Source organism: Lissotriton helveticus, chromosome 4_1 (assembly GCF_964261635.1).
Source record: "Lissotriton helveticus chromosome 4_1, aLisHel1.1, whole genome shotgun sequence".
In the NCBI taxonomy this organism is placed as follows: domain Eukaryota; kingdom Metazoa; phylum Chordata; class Amphibia; order Caudata; family Salamandridae; genus Lissotriton; species Lissotriton helveticus.
The window spans coordinates 1,238,817,222-1,238,843,076 of NC_136063.1; positions in this window are offsets into that span (position 1 = coordinate 1,238,817,222).

Sequence of the window (25,855 nt, forward strand, 5' to 3'; positions counted from 1 at the left end):
TAAACAATACCGAATCGTTAAGATTCGGTATTTAACGAATTGGTATTTACCAATTCAGTAATTGCCATTCATTCCTATGGGCCTGAGGCCCATAGGAATGAAGGTCAATTACCGAATCAGTAACTACCGATTCTGCACATAGGGAACGAGTCAAGGGTGGCAGGGTGTCACATTGACACCCTGTTGCACCCCTGAATAGTGCTGGTGTGCACATGTGGCATACGTACATGCCCTAAGGGCATGTGTGTCTGCCACAAGGCACTGGTATAAATGCACACATTTGCATTTACAGAGGTATTTCTTATTTACCACCAACTAATAGTTGGTGGTCAGACTGATTTGCATATAGCCATGTCTGAACTGGGGTGGCAGAGTGGGCTAAAGAACGGTGATGGATTAAACCCAGATCTTTTGACTGGGTGTGAGTGTTTGATTGATTCAGATGCTCCGTCCATCACCACCCCCTTTTTTACCGCTTTTGGCCGCCATAAGTGTGGCAGGGTATGCGCAGACGTGAGTCCCTTGCTCACTTTGCCACTGGATTCAAGCAAGCTGGGCTGAAGACGGCTGGAATGCCAGAAACCGGTCCTCGGAAGCTTGTTTCCGGTCCAGGGAAGACATGGCTTGGCAGTTCGGGCTGGACTGTTCCCATGAGGCACAGGGTCAGACTGATTTGCATATAGCCATGTCTGAACTGGGGTGGCAGAGTGGGCTAAAGAACGGTGATGGATTAAACCCATATCTTTTTACTGGGTGTGAGTGTTTGATTGATTCAGATGCTCCGTCCATCACCACCCCCTTTTGTACCGCTCCTCCGTTGAGGGCAGAATGGTCAAATTCTTCAAACTCAACAAACAGAGTGGAGTTTATTGACGGGCCTAGTTCCAAGTAGCTGAGAGGTAAGAACCAGGCAGATAAAAGGCCAAAAGTAGTAAGAGTCAGGTGTTAGCAGGCTTTTGTAGGAGAGGCCCTACCTTGTATGTCCAGCCAAAGAGGTGCACCAGGAAGCCCTCCAATTAATATTTTAGGTCTCAGCAGCAACTCACGAATGCTGCTTGTCGTGCCAAGGCTTGCTTCACTAGGCCAAGCCCCTGGATGATTTGGGCAGGTGACGTATACAGCTGCGGCCGCTGCAGGTAAGAGCAGTGAGGTCAGGTGAAGGGGGATTTCGAGAGACGACCACAGGGGGAAATTAATTATTTGTTTAATTTTCCCTCATGGTCGTTTCATGAAATCCCCCCTCACCTGCCCCCACTTCTCCTACCTGCAGCACCCGCAGCTGGATGTATATGATGGCAGATGAAAAATGGACCTATGGATTTTCATTGTTATATTGTCCAGGATGGTGCTGTCCTGGCCCGTCAGGGGCTTGCTCCTGTAGGTCAATTTGGGGAGGACCATTTGTAGTACAGGAGTTTGCATTTGTACCATCAATTTCCTATACAGGGACCCTAAACCAGCTGCCAGTGCAATACGTTTCCTTGTGATTCCATCCAGTTGGGCAGTAGACTTCTGTTCGAGTTAAATAGCACACCAAGGTACTTGTAGGAGTTTACAGAGTTTACTTTATCTCTACCCAGGAAAAAAGGCCCTCGTTTATGGGGATTTGGGGTAAGGCAGCATAGAAAGTCACTTTGCTGTGCTGTCCTACGGCAAAGTGAAAGGGCAGGAATGTTCCGTATTTATGTTATATGGTGCATTTCTGTCCTTTCCGCTTGCGCTGGTGCCATTTTAGCAGCTCAGTGCCAATGCAAGCACCCTTGCACCATTGTGCACAGGTGCCTGTGTTGTGGGGAGAATTGGTTTTTTGATGAAAGGGGCGCCTTCCTGCTCAAACACAATATATAGATGCATTCTCCTCTTTCTATGTGGGCTGCAGAGAAGAGAGACCTTGGAAGGCATAAGATTTTGATGCATTCACAGGTGTACAAAGTCATTATTTTTCTGGGAATGCATCCAAAACCATGGGAATTGCCTGGGAAACCCACTGCAATGCTTCTGAAACACCTCCCTTGTGCAGAGTAAGTTGATGCGGCAATTTGCACTGTGTTGCCTTACTGAAGATTTGAGGCCACTCAAAGCTACCCAGATAGCTTTGTAATTCTTACTCTGAGCCTTGCGTCATGCATGTGTGGTGAAAACGTGATTCAGGGCTCTCATAAATATGCCCCTAAGAGTATTTTTCCATCTTTTTCCTTGATTTGTTAATGTTTTGGTGTTTTTCATGTTGATAATCAAGACATTGGTGTTTGAGTAGGCCATGGTTGCATCTAAGAGTAGTTATAACCCCACCTTGGTCCTGCTGACTAGTATAAATCATCAGTCTAGAGAACTTTGAGAGCTGGAAGCTGCTCAGTTTTGGTGTGTGGCAGTTGTTGTTATTTAAAGCCGGTGGGAGATCCGCCAGGAACATGTTAAAGAGGATTGGAGCCAGCACACTACCCTGCTTAAGACCTTGCATTGTTGGAATAACTTTGGGCAGGTAGGAGCCATTCTCCAGCTTGACACAAATACATATTTTAGTGGGCAGTAATTCTATGTCCCTTAACAAGCCAGCAGGAGTGTTCCATTCTGCTAATTCTTTCAATAGCCTCCTCTAGTCAACCCTATCAAAAGCGGATTTGCAGTTCATGAAACAAATGTTCATCAGGTAGCTATTTCCTCTTGCACGGTTGCTCAGCAAGGAGAGAGACGGTATGTGGGTTATTGTCCATATGTGCTTAATGAAGAGAGTTTGTCTTAACTGCATTATGGTGTTTTCCACAGCCCAGTGCTGAAATTCTTCTAGAAGGGTCATTGCAAAATATTTGGCATCATTATCTATTAGGGCCACCATGTGATAATTCTATGTGTTTCCTTTGTCGCCCCCATATGGATCAGCGATATGATTGAGCCATGCCATTAAATGGGAGCACAGTTCCGACCTATGACTAAGTTGAATATTGGAAATAGTTGATCTGCCCAATAAGTGGGCTCTTACTTGTAAATCGCTTCAGGGATCCCATTGGAACCCAAGGCCCCTTCTCGGTGCCCCTCAGGGGTTTGCCTCTGTATGGCCCTTCTGTTGACTAAAGGCTTAAATTTGTTGACATTAAAGGGGGCTTTGGTCGATGCTTGATCAGCAGTAAACTGCGTGGACCTGGTGGGTTGCCAGAGCTAGCACTACAGGGCTATTTGCTGCAATACAATGAGAGACCTCCCTGTTGGTCATTGTCGGCTCTTTGTCTGTGTCAGGATGGAATTGCTGCATGTCAATTATGTGTTTAGGTTGCGGCATTTTCCCACAGAATACACAGGGTAATCAGAGTCAAAATGTCCTGAGAAGAAGTGCATCCAGGCAGACTCCAGAATGTGTGAATTAGCCACTCTGGGGAGAAAGCTAATGATGTAATTCACTGTCTGCCTAAAGCTAGCCAATTTGTTTCTCCTAATATCGAACAACAATTTTGCCCAGACGGAGTACCTGTGCCCTTCTTTTGGAGTTTTCTTGGATTTCCTGAGCTGTCTACGAAGGTCTAGGTCAGTTGGTGCCCATTTAAGAGCCCTCCAGAGCTGATATGTTCACCTTTTGTACACCCTAATAGAGCAATTCCTTTCCCAAGTATATTGACGAGGGCCCTTATTGTTGGTGTTTTTCCTTTGGGCCAAGACTGATTTGGCATTTCAACCATAGCTAGTTTCTTTTGAGAAATCCGCCTCAACTTAGATCTTTTGTCCATTAAACCTTATATTTTCTCTATAGGCTCTGTTTTCCACGTCTACTTCATTGTGCTTTAGGTTCCAGATATTTGGTCTCAAAGAGTCAGCTGAGTTCACTTGTTTTTCAAAATGGTTGATGCATTTTTTCTAGGAATGGAAGGACCCCAGGTCCACACTGATCATAGTCACTTCAGTCATGAGGTCAGAGATATTTGTGTACATGTACTCCAAGTGCAAGCCTGTTAGAAATGGGGGTCTCTAGTTGGCAGAGGTTGGTACCTGTATCCAAGGTGGAACCCTTCTTCTTAGTCAGTGTAAGGGGGATACACTTCTAAAATAACCACTGCTCACCCCCTTGGTAGCTTTGCACAAGCAGACAGGCTTTTCTCACAGGTAGGGTGTAAAGCTTTTGCACAGAACCAACAGTAATACAGCGAAAACACTAACAAAGGACACCATGCCAGTTTAGAAAAATATCCAATATTAATTTGTATCCAACACAAGACCAAAAAGACAAAAATCCAACATCCAACATATAGTATTTTAAAAATATGCACTTTGCAAGAATACTTGAGAAACAGAGTTCCTTGAAGTCAGTAGCTCTGTCCGTTGCTACCGTGGTGCTGTGAAGAACAGAATCTAACAGTTCCATCTGACTGCGTCTGTCAGGGGTGTCACCAGACTCATAAACAGCACCTTTTGTGTTGTGGCTTACACGTTGGTGTGGGCCGGTCGTGGCAACTGTCGCGGTGTGAAGTGGAGCCGTGCGGCTTGCAGTGCCCACAAGTCATGGTCTAGGCAGCTGCTCGGTTACGGTCATCCAGTGACGTTGGTGAGACCAGAGCTGTGGTGCAGAGTGAAGGTGGTACTTGTTGCGGTGCTGACAGATCACGGTGTAGGCGACAATGCCGGTTGCAGGAAGCCAGCGTTGGTCGGTCTAGAGTGTGGTGTGGGGCGGGGCAGTGTGTCTTGCGACTTACGAGTAGTGTCACCAAGCCAGATGCAGTCACTGAGGTTGCGGTCAGCGTGCAGCGATGGTGTCGGTGGGACCAGGGCGTCGAAGTGAAATGAAGTGGTATGGTGTACTGTGCCAGGGTTTCCCCTGTCTGTGGCAACTGAAACAGCAGTTCCAGAAGCGATACCCTAGAGGTTGGTGAAGTCTTTACATCCTCTAAGACTTCAGAAAAGAAGGAAAGCTCTATTTCAAGTTCTTGGAGATACTCAGCACAAGTAAAGAAAGTTCAGTCCAGTCTTTTCACTGCTCAAATGGAGAAGCAGCAACTGCAGACCAACCCAACAGAGCAACAACACAGCAAAAGGGCAGTACTCATCCTGGAAGCTCGTCCAGCTCTTTTTCTTGGAAGGCTCCTTGATTCCAGTGAGTTCTAAAATTCTGGGGTCTGGGCCATAAAATGTATACTCCAAATTCCTTTGTTCTCCCAGGCAAAGAGTGTCTTTGCTTAGCCCAAACCAGTTGGGTCCTCTCTGGCCCAGTTTCCGCGCAGGAGATGGAGACAGCATTCTCCACAGCAGACCAGGCCCATTAAGGTGCAAGGAAATCTCCCCCCACTACTCTAAATGCAGGCCAGGTCTATGCAGCCGAGCCTTGATTTAACCAGGAGAGGCAGGACACACCTTGGCCCCCCAGTGGCTGTCTGAAGAGAATGCACACCCCCAGCCCCTGTCACTCAGAAGGCAGACAGTCAATCCACAAACACAGCAGAGGCACACAGAGAGGCAAAGCAAGAAAACACCTATTTTCTAAAAGTGGTATTTTCAAACACAGAACAGAAGAATCATTTTTACCAAAAGATGCATTTTTACATTCTGAGATCAGCCACACTAAACTCCACTTCCCTATCTTGTCCCAATGGGAAGTTATGCTTATAAGATGTTATAAGTAAAACTCCAATTCTACCCTATGGGACAGCTAGCCTTTACATAGTGAAAAACAAAATGTACTGTAGTTTACTACCAGGACATTTTGCACACACCAGTACATGTCCTACCTTTAACATAGACAGCGCCCTGCCCACAGGGGTACCTTGGGCCCATCTTAGGGGTGACTTATAAGTAAGAGAACAGATGATTAGGGCCTGGCAAGTGGGTGTACTTGCCAGGTAGACATATCAGGATGGCACTGCGTGCAGACCCTGCAGTGGCAGGTCTGAGTTACTGTTTAAGGGCTCCTTCTGTGGGTATACTTTGAAAACAAGGGTACCCCATAAAGCGAACCTGGGGTGGAAACGTATTTTTAGAAGAATAATGGTTCAGGGGTGGCCTAATGAGGTCCTTGAGGAATATAAAGCGTATAATTAATTCACGCTGGGGAGCTAAAAGTGTAGGTAAACATAAATTCATTCATTTATTTTCATTTTTAGCATATATCATGGCGTTTCAGGTGCTCATAACGTCGTCGACCCACCCAAGGAAATACCCCCACTCCATTGTATATATTTTTGTGGTTTAGACCTTGTTGTTGTGTGACATTCTGTTTCGTTTTCACTATGTTCACTTGTGTCACGTTATGCACTCTGTCACTCATATGAGCACCTGAAACGCCATGATATATGCTAAAAATGAAAATTAATGAATAAAAATATCCTTCTGTGGGTGGCACAATCAGTGCTGCAGGCCCACTAATAACATTTGATTTACAGACCCTGGCACTCTCAGTGCACTATACTAGGACTTAATAGTAAATCAAATGTGCCAACCATGGAAATAACAATCCATAACATAATTTACAACAGGAGCACTTGCTCTTTAACACTGACCAGCAGTGAGCAAGTGCACAGAGACACTAAACCAGGAGAAACAGAGTAAAAACCGAGAAGTCAGAAAGAAAAAAGACAAGGAGAAAAAAGCAGAGAGATGCCAAGTCTAACAACACCCACCTAGGATCTCTTTCAGAATGAGATCCATGGAAGTTTCAGGTGTGAGGAGGGATTTGTAGATTTCCCTCCTTCTACCACCTCTGTGAAGAGGAGTTCTAGGGTCGCCTTGTCAATAGCCATGTTTGAGCGAGAAGTCTTCCTGTCGAACACAGTCAAGAAACTGCCCTCTTAGTGTACAACAGAGGCGGTGGTGGGGAGACTGTCTCTCTGTAGGATACTGTGACAGTATGTGGAAAGTGCAGCAGCATTTAGAGCTTAAAGTATGGAGAAGGAAGAAGAGGGACCCCCAGCAGACAAGTCACATGTTTATTCTTGGCCCCTTGCACATAGGTGACCCCCAGCAGTCTTCGAGGCCTCTGGCCATAGGAACCTAGTCAGCAGGTAGAATGGAAAGTTGATATCCAAGGCCTCTGGTGCTTCTGCTGGAGGAGGGCCAATGGCTGTGTCTGGTGGTTGGTGATCACAACTGTGCAGTACTTGGGGGAGGGGGCAGAAGTCTCCTAGAGAGTTTGGCCCACACTGGTGGACCCGGTCATGTCTGAGAGAGAGGGCAGCAGTGAGGCATGGGCCAGCCAGGGCTGTTGTGGGGGCCACATGCCTGGGATCAAGGCGTAGGCTGTGTGTCTCAGTGGAGGAAAGTGGTGAACAGTCTGAAGCCCCTTTTGACGTCACATGGATTAGTGATGTGACCCCTTAGAAAGAAGAGAGAGGGCTCCTCTGTCTAAGCGCCAGGCCCTGTCAGCATCCAGGAGATCCTGTGCCTCAAAGCCATCAGTGTGGGGAAACTGGGTTCTTGTTGCAGTACCCCACCGCTTTTTGCCTGGTTTTTGATACAACTTTGACTGAGGTGTACTAGGTCCTTGCTAACCGGGTTCCCAATACCAGTGTTCTTTGCCTAAATCTGTACCACAGTTGACCCAATTCCAGCAATGCCTTATAGGTCCCTGGTAAATTATACCCCTGGTACCTAGGGCAATGGTACCAAAGAGGGTCCACTGGTACTTCTGCACAAATTGTGCCACCCAAGAAACCCCTCACAAAAACCATTTTAACTGCCATTGCAGGCTGCATGTCTTTGTCTTGAGAAAACTGAAGAATCGACATAACACTCATCTCTGTGTGCTATGCCTTCATACTCTTCATGAGGTATAGGTAAGTCGCTTCTACTGCAGGCTCTATAGCTCCAAGGCAGGGTGTACTATACCCATGTTTGAACATACCTGCTTGCACAGATATGGCCTTGCAATATCCAAGCCATTCTTGGATATTGTAAGTGCACAGGGAGGCCATAGGGAGCACATGGGCATGACACTTGCCATCATAAGATTCCTACCTCCATGATGGCTTCACTGTACCCTTAGATGCTTGGTACCAAACATCTTATCTTAATAAATCCTCACTGATGCCAGTGTTGGATGTATTAATAAAAGCACCGAAGAGACACCTTAGAGGGTCACCTGAAAACCTACCAAGGACCGGTGTGGTCTCATGGGGCCATGAAAAAGATTACTCTGGGCGGAGGGACTTAGTGCAACCCCCAGGCGAGGATGACATTCCAAGGCTGGTAGCTTCAAATGTGATACTACCTTTGAAATGCAACACCTTAATCTCCAGAAAGTGGAGAATTCTATCTGCTCTGTCCGGCTCCAAATGTAATGGTAGTGCAGGTGGGAAAAATAGTTAAATGAGGAGATGGGTCCCCATTCACACAGCACCACCGCTAAGGCAGGTGATGTGGAGCCCATTTGTCTTTTCCCTCCATCTTGGTCTGAGGAAAAATCAACCTAATAGGAAGTGGTCACCTAGAGGGTGTAGAATCCCTAAAGATAGGTATGCATTGGCTACTACCTATCACCTCCTTTAACACCCCTAATTTTGTATTTAGGTGGCATCCCTGGACCCTTAACTTTATATTCGACAGACAGAAATAAGATGAAGACAAAATAGATCTGCTCACCAGAGGACTGAAGCCCTTCTGCAGAAAATTGGCACCAATCCTTGCCTGCTGCCTTAAGGACTCGACAGTCGTGGTGTGCTGTCTCATCCTGCAGCTGTAAGGCCTCAAAGAATCCTGGAGTACCTCTAGCCTTGGACAAATCACAAAAGAACTCTCTTGTAGTAGAGGTAGTACTTTCCTGCAGTCCGCAGGCATCAAACCTGCAGAATTCAGTTTTGCAACTTGCTGTTTTCTGGTGACTCTAATGCAGCACCCAAACCAAAAGTGGTACACCAGAAGTGGAGGATCAAGTTTGTCTCCCCTGCAAGTGTGGAGACACCAGGGTTTATTGGAGCTGTGTCGTGCCAACACCCAGGGTACTGATTCCTCTGAAGCATTTGCTGGGACGAAAAGTCCAATCTAGACTGCAAATGCCCAGGAAGCAAGCACCCACTGAGGGACATCAAAAGCCCTGAGGCCCACTTTGTGAGTGGCCCAGCAGACCCGGAATTGCCTCTCCAAGCTACCTGCCCCTGACTGCCAGGACATCTTTACACGTGCCGCCCTGCTGACCTATCGACTCTGCCCCCAGCCCGCCTGGCCTGGGAACCACTGAACTAGTGGTGCTCCTATGGTCCTGAGGCACTTGTGGCCTGCTCCCTTGACTGGGGCCTCTCAATCTTACCTTTCAGTCTCTTTGTGCAGTGTGTTTTCAGATGCCCCCTTCTTGATAGCGTACCAGCTACCAATGAAGTAGGCATCCTGCTCGTGGGCCGAATCCAGGACGCTCCAGAAATCCGCTGGTGTAACATTGGTTTTGGCCTTGCTACTTACCTAAATCCCGAAGGTGAACCTCGAAATACAACTGTATGATTTTACATGCATTTTTCTATTTTGTCCCTTTGACGTCAATGATGCGTAATTGGGCACAAAAGTAAAACATTTTGCACACTTGAAAAGTTCATATCTTGAAAAGTACTTACTGTAGAATGAAGTTCTTGGCCTGAAAAATTACAGAGAAATCAGTGTTCTTTGTATAAATTGGTCATGGATTTATTCTTGAGAGTCTGAATCATGTATTGCCTCTGTGAGTACAACACATGCTTAACACTACCCTCTGATAATCCTAACTGTTCACCCACACTACCACAGCTATAGCATTGGTATTATCTACTTTTGCCTCTGTACTCTAGTCTGGGTCTCACTAGACTTCTGCACAGTGTACTTTATTTTAGTGCACTATATAGAGAGCCAGCTTCCTACAGTCAGGCAGCTAAAGGCAACAACAGGGTAGTCAGGCATGCCCCGGGTCTAGAGGTGGTCCTGGCGGTGCAGGGCTGGGGCTCACTCCAGTTTGTGATGGCAACCTGCAGTTGGAGGGCCTGGAGCAGCGGCCTCAAGTTAGTCTTGGCTTGTCTAGCCCAGCTGGGCTGCAGCTGAAGAGATGGGTGATCAAGGCCCACAGGCAGGCGGGGCCTCGGTCTTCTGAAGTCCTGATGATGTGAGGTTGATGGCCCCCTGTGGTTTACAGAGGCATCAGGGAGGGTGTGGACCAGGAGTAGGCCTCTATTCAGCAGTGAAGGTGCCCTAGTTAACCGTGACACGGGCAAAGAAGGGAACAGCTGCGGCTTGCAGGCCATTCAGTGCTGCAGCATCACCCATTTGTTTCTGGTAGGGCAAGCATGAGGGAAATTGATGGATCTGTTTTGTTTTTGAATGTACTTCAAAGGAGGGTTTTTTGGTCAGGGATTTCAACAGGCGCTCAGCTAAATATATGCAAAAAGTGTAATTACACAAAACCGTCTGTGTGGTGCAACTAGGCAAGGGGATAAGCCCTAAAACCCCTCATTTATGTGTTGGCTAAAACCTACACAGAACATCAAAGACCAAGCACCTAGGCACACATAAAAAGTAAATCAGAGTGATATAAACACTTGTGTAACTAATACAATAAGGTATTCTCCAGATGGAAGTTACAGTCCTCAAATGTTGTTAGTATAAAGTTCAGTCTTTTAATTCCTTGCAAGATTCAACGAGCGGCGAACAACCCAAACTGTTTTGCTTTTAAATTGCAGTGCTTAAAAGAGACAACAGATGGGCTTGCAATGTCTATCTAAGAAACATTCATGTAGTCATCTGAACTGGTTTACCCAATGACTCAATTCCCATATTTCATTCGTATTAACCAGTTCTGCCCAATGCATCTTGTACCCTTCTGGCATTTCTTCAGGAGCAACCTTTAGCAAAATGTCATTATACAATATATAAACAAGCAACAGACATCAAAATACTCTCTTATTTATGCAGACGTGCAGATCATTTCTCACCACGCAGGACTCGTAACGTCTCTCACCCAATATGTCATTATCACCCTACCTCTTTGTATTTCTTCCTACTGAACTGTAATTCCTACTCAAACCTGTATTACTAACAACATGCCTTATAAATCATTCTTATGAACTTATTATGTGTCTTAATTTGAGAGTGAAGACACATACCTAAATAACCGCTCTATACAAAACACATTAGAAAGGAAGAGGCAACATTTAGTTCCCAATTAATCATTTAATCCATTGGGATATACAGATTCAAGTTTTTTTATTCACATATGTTCTAGGTATACTAAAAGCCTGTGAAAATTACCCCTGCTTTCTGATTTCCTGTGGCATCTAATTTTCAGAACGTTATATCATTTAAATTATATTTTCCTTTCCATCAAATGTATTGCCATTGTGCGTTAATGCTTTTTTCAGTTTTTTACTGAAAATCACAGATTTGTTTTTCTGTTTGTTTTCCCCAAGCACCCATATCCGCAGATACAATTAATCAAATGAGAAACCCTTTCTGTGTCGTAGTAGTCTTTCCTTTAAGTTCCAGCTCTTGTTCTGGAAACATACACCGTGAGGCACTTAATTACGTTTCTGTTCATTGTTGCTGGTAGAGAGACTTTAGCATCTATGGAAAATAAACGCACTTACTCTTTGCACACGTTTTACTGGCCACGTTTGTGTTTTTATGTATTGTGTGATAGTCTCTTTAGGGTTATGAATTTAGACCAATTTGCAATGTAATCACCGAGGGTTTGTTTTTGCCGCTTACAATTATGCATACACCCTTTAAGCTGTGAAAATTGTAGTAATTGGTTTCCTCCCACACGATTTCTAAAACACTAACAGCATGAACCATTGGGAAGAACTTAGGTATATGAAAATTGTGGTAAATTATGAATGCTTGACGTTTTAATTCCGATAAAACTTACAAGCACATAAATAACACAAGTACATTCGAGGTTTGTATTTGTTTTGCCTTACAGCATCTCTAATATCTTGGTAAATGCAGCTTAATTTATGCAACCACATTGTACAATGTTTCTGGTATAAGACTCACATAAGCCTGGGAAACCCCTTTGCAAATCAGACATATAAATTAATTGTGTGGCTGAGGTCAACATTTTGTGACGAATGTAACACCCCACTGAGACCCTTACCTGATTGGACCATTAGTGTCGAATGTAGCAGAAGCCGTTTTTTTTAGCTTGCTCATAAGTTACAAGTACTGTAAAAGTATTGCTTCCACTAACATTCGGGGTCTCATCTATGAGGTTTTGCCTTAGGGAAGCGCAGCAGGCCTTGCTGCTGTGCTGCCCTACGGCAAAAGAAAAGGGCAGGAATGTGCGGTATCTATCAGTTGTGGCGCATTCCTGTCATTTTTCCCTGTGCTTGCGCACAATGGGCTGCCATGCGCCAACACAGGCACCTTGCCATCATGGTGCAAGTGTGCCTAGATTGCGGGGATGATTATTTTTATGCAGGAAGGGAAACCTTCCTGCACAAAAACGATCACAAAAGGCTTTTTCCTTTTTCTATGTGTACTGCAGAATGCTGTACACATTTCTGCAGCACACATAGAAAAAGGAAAAACAAGGAAAAATAAAGATATTTCTCCTCGTTGTGCCTCCCTTGCGCCTTCCCTGGGGAGGTGCTCGTTTTTGGCGCTGACTCAGATTCACGATTTCTCGTCAATTATGGGGCAGTGTCAAACAAGGCTGTAGGGCGGTGCGATCGGTGCAACCACACCGGGTGTTGACTTGGGGTGGGGTCAGCATTTTTGAAAATGTATACTATCATTTTAAAAGCACCTTGCCTCCAGCCATTTTCAGACATCAATTAAAATGTCAAGATAAATCCAGTGATTAATCATCTTCCTGGAAAGAGGTTTGTCTTTTTTTTGTTTAAATATTTTTTTATTTTCATTTTACCTGGTACAATACATTAGATCCGTAAGTTCATAAAAGGAAAACAAACATTTCAACCATGCAATATCATAGTGAGATAGATTACAAATCGTAGAAAACAAAATAACCAGTTCTCAGGTAATTAGAATTAACATGAGCATAAAAGATAAGGATACAAGATATGGGATAAAGCATAAAAGATAAAAGATAAAAGATAAGTTAGACCTTGGGGGAGATATCCATACCTATATGCAGACACAATAATAACCTTTTAGGGGGGTTGTCTCCACAATGCGAGGGGAGCCCAAACGCAGAGCCCCCACATCCTCATCTTTATTCCCCTGTTTATATAGAGAGAGGCTTCAATGTTATGGATACCTAGCATTCTAGTAAGCCACATTTGAAAAGTAGGAGCAGTGTTATCCTTCCATCCTGCTGCCACCAGGATCCGAAGGACTGCTAAGCACATAAATAAGAAAGCCTCCTTATCCCATTCTAGCTCATGATTGTTACCAATACCAGATATCATAAGGGTTGGGGACAGGTTTACCTGGATATCTAGCAACCCCAGAAACTTCTCAATCTCAGCACAGACTCCCCTCATTTTTTTACATTCCGAGAACACATGGATTAGGTCGGCAGGTCCCTCCTGGCATCTTGGACACTAATCCTCCTCCCTTTTGCCCCATTTAAAGAGTTTGGCCGGGGTAAAATATAGATTAAAGAGGACTTTATATTGTTGTGCCCTTAGGTTGGTAGAGCGGAACACTTTATTCGCGAGCTGGAGGGCGTTATCCAGGTCAAAATCAGGGTCCCCTAATTTCGTCATCCATGATGTTTCTACTTTATCCATATCGTCTAGTATTGAGTTGGTTAGGGGTTTGTATATAATTTTAATCCGAGCTACGCCTCTGAGCATATGCATGATTATTTTGATTTCCCCTACTGGATGAATACAGGGCCTCATCCCATGCATTATTTGGTAAATCTGAAGATACTTAAAAGTGTGGGTAGAGGGGATGCCAAATTTAGTTTGGATATCAGTAAAAGCAAGTAGCTTCCCTGTGCCCTTATCAAAAATGTCCCCCATTCTTCTGATTCCTTGTTGATCCCAAATAGCCCCCATCCTATCATTTCTCAATTGAGGGAAGATTTTAGAATCCCATAGTGGGGTATAATCATTTATTTTAGCATTTAGTAGTATTTTCTGGATAGCTTTCCACATTTTCCATATACCATCCATAATTTTATATTTTGTTCTATTATAATACCCTCTTTCTGTTCGTCGTAGCAGCAACCCTTGAGCATCCTCACCCACTAGTAGTTTAAAAATAGAGGGAGGCTCAGATGGGTCAGTGTGGTTAGGAGAGGTATCTAATAATATAGTCATGTGACTCAAAAGGCATGCCCATTGGTAGAATCTGATATTAGGTGCTGCCAAGCCACCCCTCTCTTGCAGAAGTGATAGATATGTTAGGGACCTTCTGATTTTACCATAGGACCATACAAAATTTGAGAATACTGCTTCTTTATTTTTAATCCATCCCTCACCAACCAGAAGCGGAATTGAGAGGAAGAGATACTGAATTTTTGGCAGCATAGTCATCTTTAGAACATTTACTCCCCCAATTAAGGAAAGATGAATAGTATCTATTATTTTCAATTCCTGCGTAATAGAGGCAACCAGTGGAGGAAAGTTGTCTTCAATTATGGAGTTAACTGCCGGTGTTATCGTTATCCCTAGATATACTGCCAAGTCAACCCACCTAGTATCCTGTCTTACCATATTATTAGTGCATATTATTTGAGTCTTGTTTTCATTAAGACGGCATCCAGAATAATTACCAAAATTCCTGGCTATGTCTGTAAGAGCTCTTATTGCCCGTTCCGGGTTAGGAGTTATGACAGCCAAATCATCAGCGTATGCCAACATTTTTGTCTCATAGCCTCTACATACTACTGGATTGATTGCCTGACATCCTAGAATTCTACGAATCATGGGGTCAATGTATATGGCGAACAGTATTGGGGAGCATGGGCATCCCTGTCATGCCCCACGAGATATTAAAATCTCCTCCGAGCTTCCCCCCATCATCTGGATCCGGGCCCTGGGGTCGCGATACATCGCTTTGATTGCACTGATTATTTTGGGACCAAAACCTCTTTGCACCAATATCCCCCATAAAAACCGCCAGGTGACACAATCAAATGTTTTCTCAGCGTCGAGGAGGATCATCGCCATTCGATCCCCCCGAGCAGCATGGATATCAAATAGAGTAATTACCCATCTGACCTGGTCCATTGTTCCCCGACCCGGGATAAACCCATGCTGCCAGGGGGACACCAGGCCGACGATGACCCTCCCCAGTCTGATAGCCAGGACTTTGGCATAAATCTTTGTATCTGAATTAATGAGGGATATCGGTCGATAAGCTCCGGGTTCATCCTTAGATTTACCCTTTTTATGGAATACTACGATGTCGGTTTCCTTCCATGAACTAGGGATATCCATGGTATAAATTATACCATTAAATAGATCCATTAATAAGGGAGTTATAGTATCTTGTAGACATTGATACACTTCCAGCGGGATGCCGTCTGGTCCTACCGTTTTCCCTATAGCTAGGTCCCTCATAGCCTCAATCACTTCCTCACTTGATATCTCTTCTTCCAACCCGAGTCTATCTGCTCTGTCAATTTTGGGCCCAGATCATCCCAGCTAGTATTAAAGAAGTCCGATCTTATCTCTTCCTTATACAGTGCCTGATAGTAATTTTTAAAGATTTCTCTGATCTTTTCCGGCTCGGAATAATTCTGAGTTCCTTCGTGAATTCTTTTAATGATATTTTGGCTACTCTTTTGTTTAATTCTAAGAGCTAATAGTTTACCCGCCTGCTCACCGGTTTCATACAATGAGCCCCTATCTGTTTGATATTGATCGGCAGCTCTTTGGGATAATGACTGATTTATTTCTGCTTTAATAACCATGACTTTCTGTTGTGTTTCTATGATTTCATGCCCCCTGGCTATCGCTCAGACCAGGCGAAATACCCTGGGCTTCCAACCCTGATATGATGGTAATCACAGCTGATTCTGTAAAATCCGCGGAGATATTTAAGTCTCCACAGACTACAAGAGGAGAGGGCCAATTCAATAATTAAATCTCGAGATCGTCAAAGATTTCAGGATCATCGTGATTTGACCCATATATAGTACATAGTGTAAAGCCCAAGTTCATTTCAACCACTGCCCAGCGACCATGAGCATCTGCCAGGTGTCGTCTGCTCCCCCCCCAAACCTGGTTTAGCCAATATGGCAACTCCTCTAATACTGGAGGTTTGGAAGGAGCTAGCCAGCAGCTCGTATCCTCTTATATTCAGTAGATGTTTCTTAACCCATGGTAGATGGGTCTCTTGTAGACAGAGTATATCTTTTTGGCTTAGTCTAATGTATTGGCCCAACCTCTGTCTCTTACCCCAGTCATTAAGACCCCCACCATTAATAGAGCAGATACTAAGTCTCCCCATTGCGCTTTTGTAATTCAGACTCTAATACCTTTTCTTTGTTTTTCAAACATCTCACACAGTTTCCAAAAATCACTTTGAAACAAGCTTTATACCAGGTATAGTGATTTTTTAAAATCTTTTTTTTCATCTTTATTAGACCCCCCTCCCTTCCTCGAAACCTCCCCCCACCCCAACCCACCTCCCTCCCCCCCCCCCCCACCCTGGCATTCCCTTTAACCCCATTTGGGCACTCAGATACGAATCTGAGCATGAGATGTGCACTGTGTGAGTTCACAGTGGCTAATTTAACATGCGCCTATATCTTCAAGTTGACCCATAATTATGATAGATTGATACAGTGATTCAGATTCCTCTTAATTAACAGCTTCAACTCAGTGACCCCACTAACCCCATGTTGCTTTTCCACTCTTCTTGTAATTATAAAGACAAAATTAAACCTCCTTTACTTTTCCCGACCCCATGTGCCCCCATTCTCTTCTAGTGCATGTAAAATTACACACAGCCTTCCACACCCGCTATACTGATTAACCAACAGCGCAATAACTTCTTTGCTTCTTATTAATCCTAGCTAAAGCATGATAACATCCTAATTACCCAATGCGTCCAGGTATTCTTTGGCTTTTATCTCTGAGGCAAAACATACCACAGAACCATTATTAATTACTTTTAGTTGTGCTGGGTTAATCAAGAACACCTGTACGTTTTTGTCCTGAAAAGGTTTGATGAATTGTCTGAGCCACCATCGTCTCTCCACTGTCACATGGCAGAAATCAGGGCGGACGAAGAAGGAGACCCCCCCCGACTGATCTCTTAGCATCTGGCCTCGCCTTTTCATATATTGCCTGCCGCAGAAGAAAGTTACCGAAAAAGACGAGTAGAGCTCGGGGTCTCTCCCCATCTTTAGCTAGTGCCCGTGGTTTCAGCGGGATGTGGTGTGCTCTTTGGATTTCCACTGGCCAGTTCCATTGTGATAATTCTGGGAAGGCCCCTTTGAAGAGGTCGATTACATATCGTCTGGGGTCGGCCCCTTCAAGGCCTTCTTGTACTCCGAGTACACGAAGGTTATTACGTATTTGCCTGTTTTCTGAATCTTCAAGTTTCCACTGGATGTCCCTGATTTGTGCCGAATGTTCCTCTGCCTTGGATGTAGCCTTGGATGCGTCTGCCTCAGTCCCGACAATCCTCTCCTCCAAGTTAGAGACTCTGTCAATCAGATTTGAGAAAGCTTTAGAGAGATTACTTACAATGGCCTGCATTTTCCTCATCCTGGCTTGTACCTTCCGACTATCTTGTCTGGCCTCTTCTCTGTGAGCCAGGATGGCCTGATGTATAGTATCTAACGTTGAGAGTCTGCTTTCCTCATCCGGCATAATTTCCTTCAATTTTGACACGGGAGTAATAGAGCAGTTGTCCTGGGCTGAGTCTATTTTTCCCCTAGACCGTCCTCTCCTATTCTGTGTGCTTTTAAACACAGATTTAGCAGCTGTTTGCGGGATTTCATCTTCGTCTTCGTTTTCGTCTTCTGATTCTTTGCCATTTGAATCTGAGCTGCTTGCCACTAGTGAAGTGCTTTCTCTATCGTCTGACCACTCTGCACCTTCCGAGAGTAAATAAAAACAGTCACTGGGCTCCTTCTCCACTTTATCCCCCTCCTGTCCCTCCTGCTCCTCTTGCTCCTCTTGCTCCTATTCCGCCCATTCCTTTCTTTTCTTCTTTCGTACAACTTTTTGATAGCCTAATTTAGATGGCTGGGCCTGAGAGGGTTTGAGAGAAGAGTTAATCACTGTATCTGGTACTTCCTGATGAGGGGTAGCCTGTGGGGGTGTAACTGATTTGCCACTGCCCTTCTGTACCCCCTCACCAATCTCCAGACTGTCTGTATCGGGGCCCTCTCTTAAGGCGAAATAATGTCGGAGCGCGCAGGACTTCCAGCCTCCTCAATTACCTTTGCATTTATCAAAGACCCAGATCCGGACCCTGTTGGAGTTGTTGTTAGGGTTGCAGGAAGTACTGGAGGTGCTGGAGTGGGGGGGATGGGCGTGGTGGGGTGGGGTGGGCGCTGAGTGGGTCACCCTCTTCGTCCGTGACTTCCTTCGTATCAGGCAAGCTAGCCTCATCACCTAAGTGGGAGCCCTCCTTGCTTTCTGCACCAGTGTCCTTGCCTGAATCCATATCATTGACGGTCTTCTTCACCCTCTGCAGAAGCTCAACTACAGAAGACCCTGTGGCAGAAGGCCCTGCCACACGATCCTTGGAAGGGGGGGCTGCCTTCCCTCTTCTTGGAGGTAGTGGAGTCAGACGGTCTTGATCAGGATTAGGGGAGAGCAGCTTGCTCAGACCTGGTGATCGGGGTGGGGGGTTCCCACATATCGCTCCCCTAGCTGCCATCTCGAACTCCTCAGCCTCTGCGGCCCCCTCGGCACGGGCCCTAAGAGCCGCCGCCACCGCAGCCGCCCTTGCTGCGGCCACTGAGAGTGGTTTTGGAGGCATTGTCACGCTTAGGATGCCCCCGCTGCCCCGATGGCCCTGTGATTAGATGATGTGATAGAGCAATTAATCAGGCTCTGAAGGTGTTTCCAAACTTGCTGACGCAGTGTCCGTGCCACTACTTCTGCGATGCAGGCTTTCCAGAGTCTTTGCTTCCTTTGCCTCTGTTGGTGCGCCTGACTGACTCCTAAGAACATTGGCAGAGGGAATGTGGAGCACAGAGCAAGAGAGCAACAGGTAAGGCAGTGATGAGATATGAAGACCGGCCGATGAAGGAGGGAAGAGCGAGGATCGGCGAGGATCTGTTCTCCTGACTCGCTAACGTACCGACCAGGTGAGCAGGACGGGAATACAGGGTTCCAGGGTTCCAGCAGAGAGACCTGGGGGAAGCGTTGTATGTAGAGCGAAGTAAGTAATATAAATAATGTAAAGCGAAGCACTCAGTTGCAGTTTCAGTGATAATTCGGCAGAGGCGAGCAAGGCTGTATACGAAGCGACGTGCAGTTCGGGGGGAGCGGCTGAGCGCTAATACAGCTAAACGCGCAGTGCAGCAGAGCAAAGTTTGTTGGCAGTAAGAGGCTCAGTAGGAGGTTCAGTGGTGTGATGTTATATCCGTAATGCACCCGCTTGAGCTCCGTCTTTACCTTGCTCCGGGAGACATCGGGAGACATCGGGAAACAACGGAGGGTGCAGTGCGATGCGGTGATGCTGGGCAGAGCAGATCAGGGCAGAGGTCATCAGTTACCGGCTCTCGGGTCTCGGGTCTCGGCTCACAGCTTCATGGTTCGTAGTCCGTCAAGGCTGCTGGGTCAGTGGGCTGCTTATTGTTGGTTGTTGTCGTGCGCTAGCCGGGTGTGATACGTATAAGCAGCAGACAGCAGAGCAGACACCGGAGCACACATGAACACCAGTCACATAGTGCTACTGAATTAGGACGCCACTGCCACTATCCCCAACAGACGGCCGACTAAGCAGCGGCCGCCATCTTGCCCACTACTATACTGACCAGAGATTTGTCTAATGGAAGTTTTGACTCATCCTAAGGTAGTGCAGAGGGTTAAGATGCCTGTTGCTAAGAACGTGTACCATGCAGAGAACGAATTGCATATCATGTAAATAGGTCAGTGGGTTACTGCTTCTGTAAGAGAGCTCCTTTTGTTACTTGTTTTTAAGTCAAAATCCTAATATAAAACATTGAGCTATTAACATTCGTCCTAGAGCTGCATGTTAACTGCAAGACGTATGTTGAAATTATATGTTTTTTTGCCAAATCTTTCATCATCCTAATGTTGTTTAAAGGGTTTATTTGGGTAGAAAACTATTCTTATTATGAAAGAGAACCCCTAACAATGGTGTTATGTTTTAAATTCTGAATTTGTGCTTCTCGAGAATAAGGACTCAAACTATATTGCCTACTAGTATCAATGACATGTCACTCCTACACTACACCTTGTAGTCTTATCTGATGTAGCATTTCCTATAGACTGATTTACACACATATGGTTGTCTCTGTGCAATGTGTGTGTGGTGTAAAGTGATCTGACACCTTCCCCTGGTATGAGTGGTACTATAAAACTAAATGGTCCTGTTAAAGGGTGCTAGTGAGAGAATCCGTGGCAGCGGTGGTCATTGGGGATGGGGCGCCAACAGACATTGCCGCACAGGGCGCTACCAGTGTTAAAGCCGGCCCTGGTGTCAAAAAGCCATGAATGTTGCTGGGAATGCCCCCAGCAACACCCATTGCCTGTCCCTTTAATGCAGAAAACGGCGTTAAAGGGACCGATATTTATCAGGCAGCAATAAACCCCAAAAAATGGCTTAGTGCTGGCATTCCTGAGGTGCAAGGAATCTCATAAAGCAGGCCCTCAATATTTACCCTCTCAAATTTTGCCAGCTAATAACTGGCAAAATTTGTGTGGAAATCTGCTAATTTACAAGCTTTACAGCTTGGAAAAGAAAATGCTGTAAAATTGCAAGACTCGTTATCCGTCATTCAGCCCTGAGAAATGCGAATAAAAAAATAAGTGCGCCCTGGACTAAATGACACTATGCAGTAATTCGAGTTCCCCCAGGTGGATTTACAGTCGAATAAGTCGGACAAGGTCGGACACATAACCTTATATAGTTTCATTGTATTAAATTCATGTGTGTTGTCTCGCAGGCAGGAAAGCGATTGACAGATAATGCCCAAAGCCCATGTGATGCACTTTACAATCAAGACGTGGGGTGCATTCGAAAACAGACTACACAGAATTGGGAAGTTCGGTGATCTGATTTTCTGCAAGCTCTTTCTGACAGTGAGACTATGGATGAGTAACTACTGAATTGCATTAGGGGTGACGTAATGCCTCCTTAAACTAAATATGACCCTCGTTCGATTTTAAATATCATTCATTCACCAGGCAAGAACTAAGAAACATGCCATTAATTTAAGAATGCTCTGCTTCTATGCAATATGGCTCATTTCTTGCCGTCTCACTATTTCTTCGTAACAAAAACTATAAATATTATAGAAATGCTTCCTTTTGTATCTATACAAGTAAGAAGCTTAACTTAAGGTTGACTTTGATTAATATAAGCCATTTAGGAGTTTCCCCTGCGTGTCAGCTTCGCTGGCAAGAATGGTGCATGTGCTAAATATTACCTTCGCTTATACAGTGGTTAAATAGCTTTCTATATAATGGCTGCTTTGATTAATAATGGTACCTGTCCTAGTGTCTGTGCTACTGTTTTAAATGGTCATTCTTCATGTTCAATTTATCAGTTCCATAAAAGAGGCACATTTCCTTTTTCTAATTTTTAGGCTCAAAGCTGCAATGTTACTTTGATTCTAAAGAAGGGAGAGGAGTCGACTCTTGTTCTTTATTCGCCACTGTAATAGTTTTCTATTTCACTGAGGTGTCAGTGCGATCATTAGAACACCTAAACATATTTCGAAAATGTCACACTCAGGTGCTTTCATTGGGGCATCTGGGTTGTGGAGCTTAAAAGCTAAGAATTGTAGCAAAAAGATTTTTGTTTCATCAGTAATTTATGTAATATTCTCTGTTTTCTCTCTTGTGTGTTATGCTATTGCTCTTTCCTGGTATTTTTTATTTTCTCTTATTCTGGCATTTTTTGTATATATTGTTTATATATTTTGAGGCTTAAATCATCTTTGCTTACTTTCTGTGAAAAAACTGATGGAATACTGATGGTGAAAAATAAAAATATTAAAAAAAATAAATACATAATAAAGTAATTTATTGTAAAAATGATGCAGAAACTTCAATATGCACACATGTGCCTGGAAGCAATATAAAACGATAAAACAGTGGCAAATGTGCAGTAGTCGTAAACGCGATACAGTTACATTTTTTTGATTAAATGACAATAATGGAATATGTGTAGAAACATTCATAAAATATTTACCTTTGACTAAAGTTCCTTTGATAAAGTCGCAGAAATCTTGGTTGTGCATTTGATGTGTTATTGCGCATTAATACAAGGTGCAACTGCCACTGGTATGGCATTGTAGCACTCTAACAGTGTGCAGGGGCATAAATCCAGGGTGTGGTGTTACACCCCCCTGATAAATGTATTTTGTGATAAATAGTTGGGTGCAGGTGCTTTCGGCCGGGTATGGTAAGGTGTCCGTCTGCTTTCTCCAGGAATTTTTACACACAAAGACAAAAACATACACACACTCTCTCCCTCTCTCTTTGGAAAGACGTAACATTTTTAAATTATTTCACAAAATAATGTGCTTTCTCTCACTTAGTAGCCCTACCAATCCACCTTCCTCTCCCTTACTACTGCCCCTCAAGCCTCTCCAGTGTTGTTGTATAATGTTTTTTAACGTTATATGCCAGCATGATTCTTGGGAAATCTGGAACCCACCCTCCAATCTTATTGACCAAGCTATGCCCCATACAGTTTGATGAGGTTACCGGTGGTGCTGTTTGGTTTCAAAGGTCTGAGCTTGTAGTATGCTTTATGATGTCCTGACACAGGGTTGGCTATGTTGCTGTGAACTGGATGCTACTAGTATGCATGTTAATGTTCATAGTGGTATGTGAGAGGAATACAGGGGCATATGTACAAGGACTGGAGAAAACTACCGCTAACATTAGTTAGGGGCAGTTTTCTTACCGCTGTGTACAACTCAAAACCTATTGCCTTGTTAGCAACGTATGTACAAGAAGTCGCTACATGGCGATAGCTTCAGGAATCAGCGGTGAAAACTGCTGCTAACATTAGCGTGATGGCAATAGGCATTCCTGCGTTAGCGAGCGAAAACCAACCAAAGGCCAATTAGTGGCAAAAAAGCGCACGTTAGTCAGCCCATCGTGAGTTTTTTTACCTCTATTGGAAAAATAGTCAGTTGACCTGCAATAGACAATAGGCAAAAAAAATGAAATGCAGAATGGAGCATCCGGGACCAAGTGCAGCACACATCAACAACCCCTTCAAGCCACCCAACATCCAGGATGACCAGGATGAGAGCCTGGATGCCGACCAGGACCTGAGCTTGAAGCCTGGATGCCTCTCTGGACCTGCGTCTGAAGCCTGGATGCTTTGCTGAACCTGCGTCTGGAGCTTGCATGTGTTGTTGGACCTGCGTCTGGAGCCTGGATACCTCACTGGACCTGATTCTGGAGCCCGGATGCCTTGCTGGACCTGCGTCTGGAGCCTGGAGTGGGATGTGAAGGAGCTGTGGAGTCAATAGGCCCTGGTGATAGACATTGAGGTGCGGTGATCGCCCGTACCTTGCGGGGAAGTCTGGCTGGTTGCATGGAGACACGTTGCTGACCTGTGTGAGAAGACCCATGGAGCTGTGAATGTTGAGGCGCTCCTGCGCACTAAGGTTGAGAGGTCTGCATCGCATACAATGATACACCACTACACTAGGGTACACAGAGAGGATTACCAATGGTGGTCAGCACCTCTCTGCATCATAGGCCAGATGAGGTTGCATTGGCTGGAAGCTGTGGAGGGTGAGGCCCCTGAGCTGCACCAAACTTGTGTTGCAGGAGCACTTGATGGGATATAAATATGATAAATACATGATATTGGCCTAGTACATACTATATAACCTTATAACCGCATGTTAGCATTGCATTATATCCTTGTATTATTGTATTTGTAAATGATTCACTTGTGTACCGCTTAAACCTATTGACGTGACTGGAGACATGATTGTTTCATTTCTCTATTCCTAGTACTGTTTCCCTGAAACTACGTGATTAAGCTTTCTGCACGAAGCCATGATGGCTGGCTTAGCTATCTGCTCCACTTGCTAGCATGTAGCTCAGGGAAACCCAAGGTCACACCTGCCCTTCTTGTGGGATGCGCACATTCTAGCAGATCCCGTTCTTGCACTCCCCGAGCTACAGAAAGAAAGGGAGGCACCTTACTGACCTGCCCCCGGAATAGCTTGAGCCTAGCTACTAGCAATCAATTGTGCTTTATATGGGTCTTCCTGCTGGCTCACTGACAAGTTGTATCTTTCCTAGTAAGGTGACATTGTGGGGTGTGTGAAACGTATATATGCTTGGTATCAATTGTATGTAGTCAGTCTCCTCTGCGCACCTCTGAGGGTTGTGTAGACTGAGGCTCCCCTGTCAGGGTTCGTATTTGAAGAATAAACGATTGAAATTTCTCCATTGCCGACTGATTTATTATTCATGAATAAGGTATATGGGATATTGGTGAGTATGGTCCACTAGTGTAATATTTTGATTCCTTCACACTGCAAGTTCACGCCTAAGGGGGCCCTGCTGCATCAACTGCAGTGGGAGATTAACCAATGGACTTGGCGGCGACTGCTGTACCCATGCTTGTGAAATCCCACCTAGCTGAGGCTCCTGCTGGCTGAGTCACAGATTTGGAGAGAGTTTAGCGGATTGTGGCAAGGTGTCAATGTTCAGATAAGCAGAAGGTGGGGCACATAGTGGAGGAGGCACAAGAGTAGAGTTGCCCTGGCCTAGCACCTTTAGATGACGCACCCCCAGTGTCGGCTGATCTGCTATGGTGGAAGAGTGTCGCCCCACTGCTTCCAAGCAGTGCAAGAAGAGGAACAATCATCACATGATGATAATTTCTTGATGTTATTGTGGCATGTTTCCTTTGCGGGCGGGAGGGTGGGTAGGGCTGCTCCACTCACGGCACAGGGCATGGGCGGAGTGGTATTCCCACTGAAGTGCGTAGTGTCTGTTAGGTCAGCCAACTCAAGCCACACAAAAGAGTCATGCGCACTGTCCTGTGCTCAATACAGGCTGCATTTCAGCCTGCATGGAGAACATGCCCACACCTCCAGCCCCTCGCTGAACTCCTCGTCCCCGGCACTACTGACCAATCCCAACGCCACATTGCAGCGTTGTGATTTACTTAGGGGAGGGAGCCCGGCTGCCTACTCCTTGTTCCTGGAAGCAGACTCAGGAGAGCAGGAGCAACAAAGATACGGCACCTGGCGTTGAGGTAAGATTTCTCTCATTTAAATATTTACAACACTTGCTCTCACACACACCTACGTCCACACACCATCCAGTGTTCTTTCCAACTTTTCCCACCTCACAGCTGTCCAGTCCCCTCCGCAGCACTTCTCAATGGCGGCAACTGGTGTGACAAAGGTATATATGGAGTTTCCATGCATACCATTGTATTCCAATCCATTACAATGCGTACTAATACTAGGCATTTTGCAACAGTGGGGAAGGTGTTGGATTGCCGGGGTGTGAACATTGCTATTCCCACTTCAGTGAGTGAAACCCTAAAATTAACCTTTGCACCCCAAACAAACACTAAACCCTAAAATTAATCTTTGAGCCCCCAAAACACACCCTAACAATCATATTTGACCCAAATGCACACCCCAATTTTTATGATTGACCCCAACACACCCCAAATTTCAAATTTTACCCCATAAATCACCCCACATTTCTTCTCCGACGCCAAAACTCATACCCACCCTAAAAATTAAAAATACCCCTAACTGACCTCACAATGCGTTGTAATGGAATGCGATGTAAAGGCACCTGCATTGTTGGATTTGCATTCTAAAGGTATTAGGATGTAGTGCCTGCATTGTAATGGA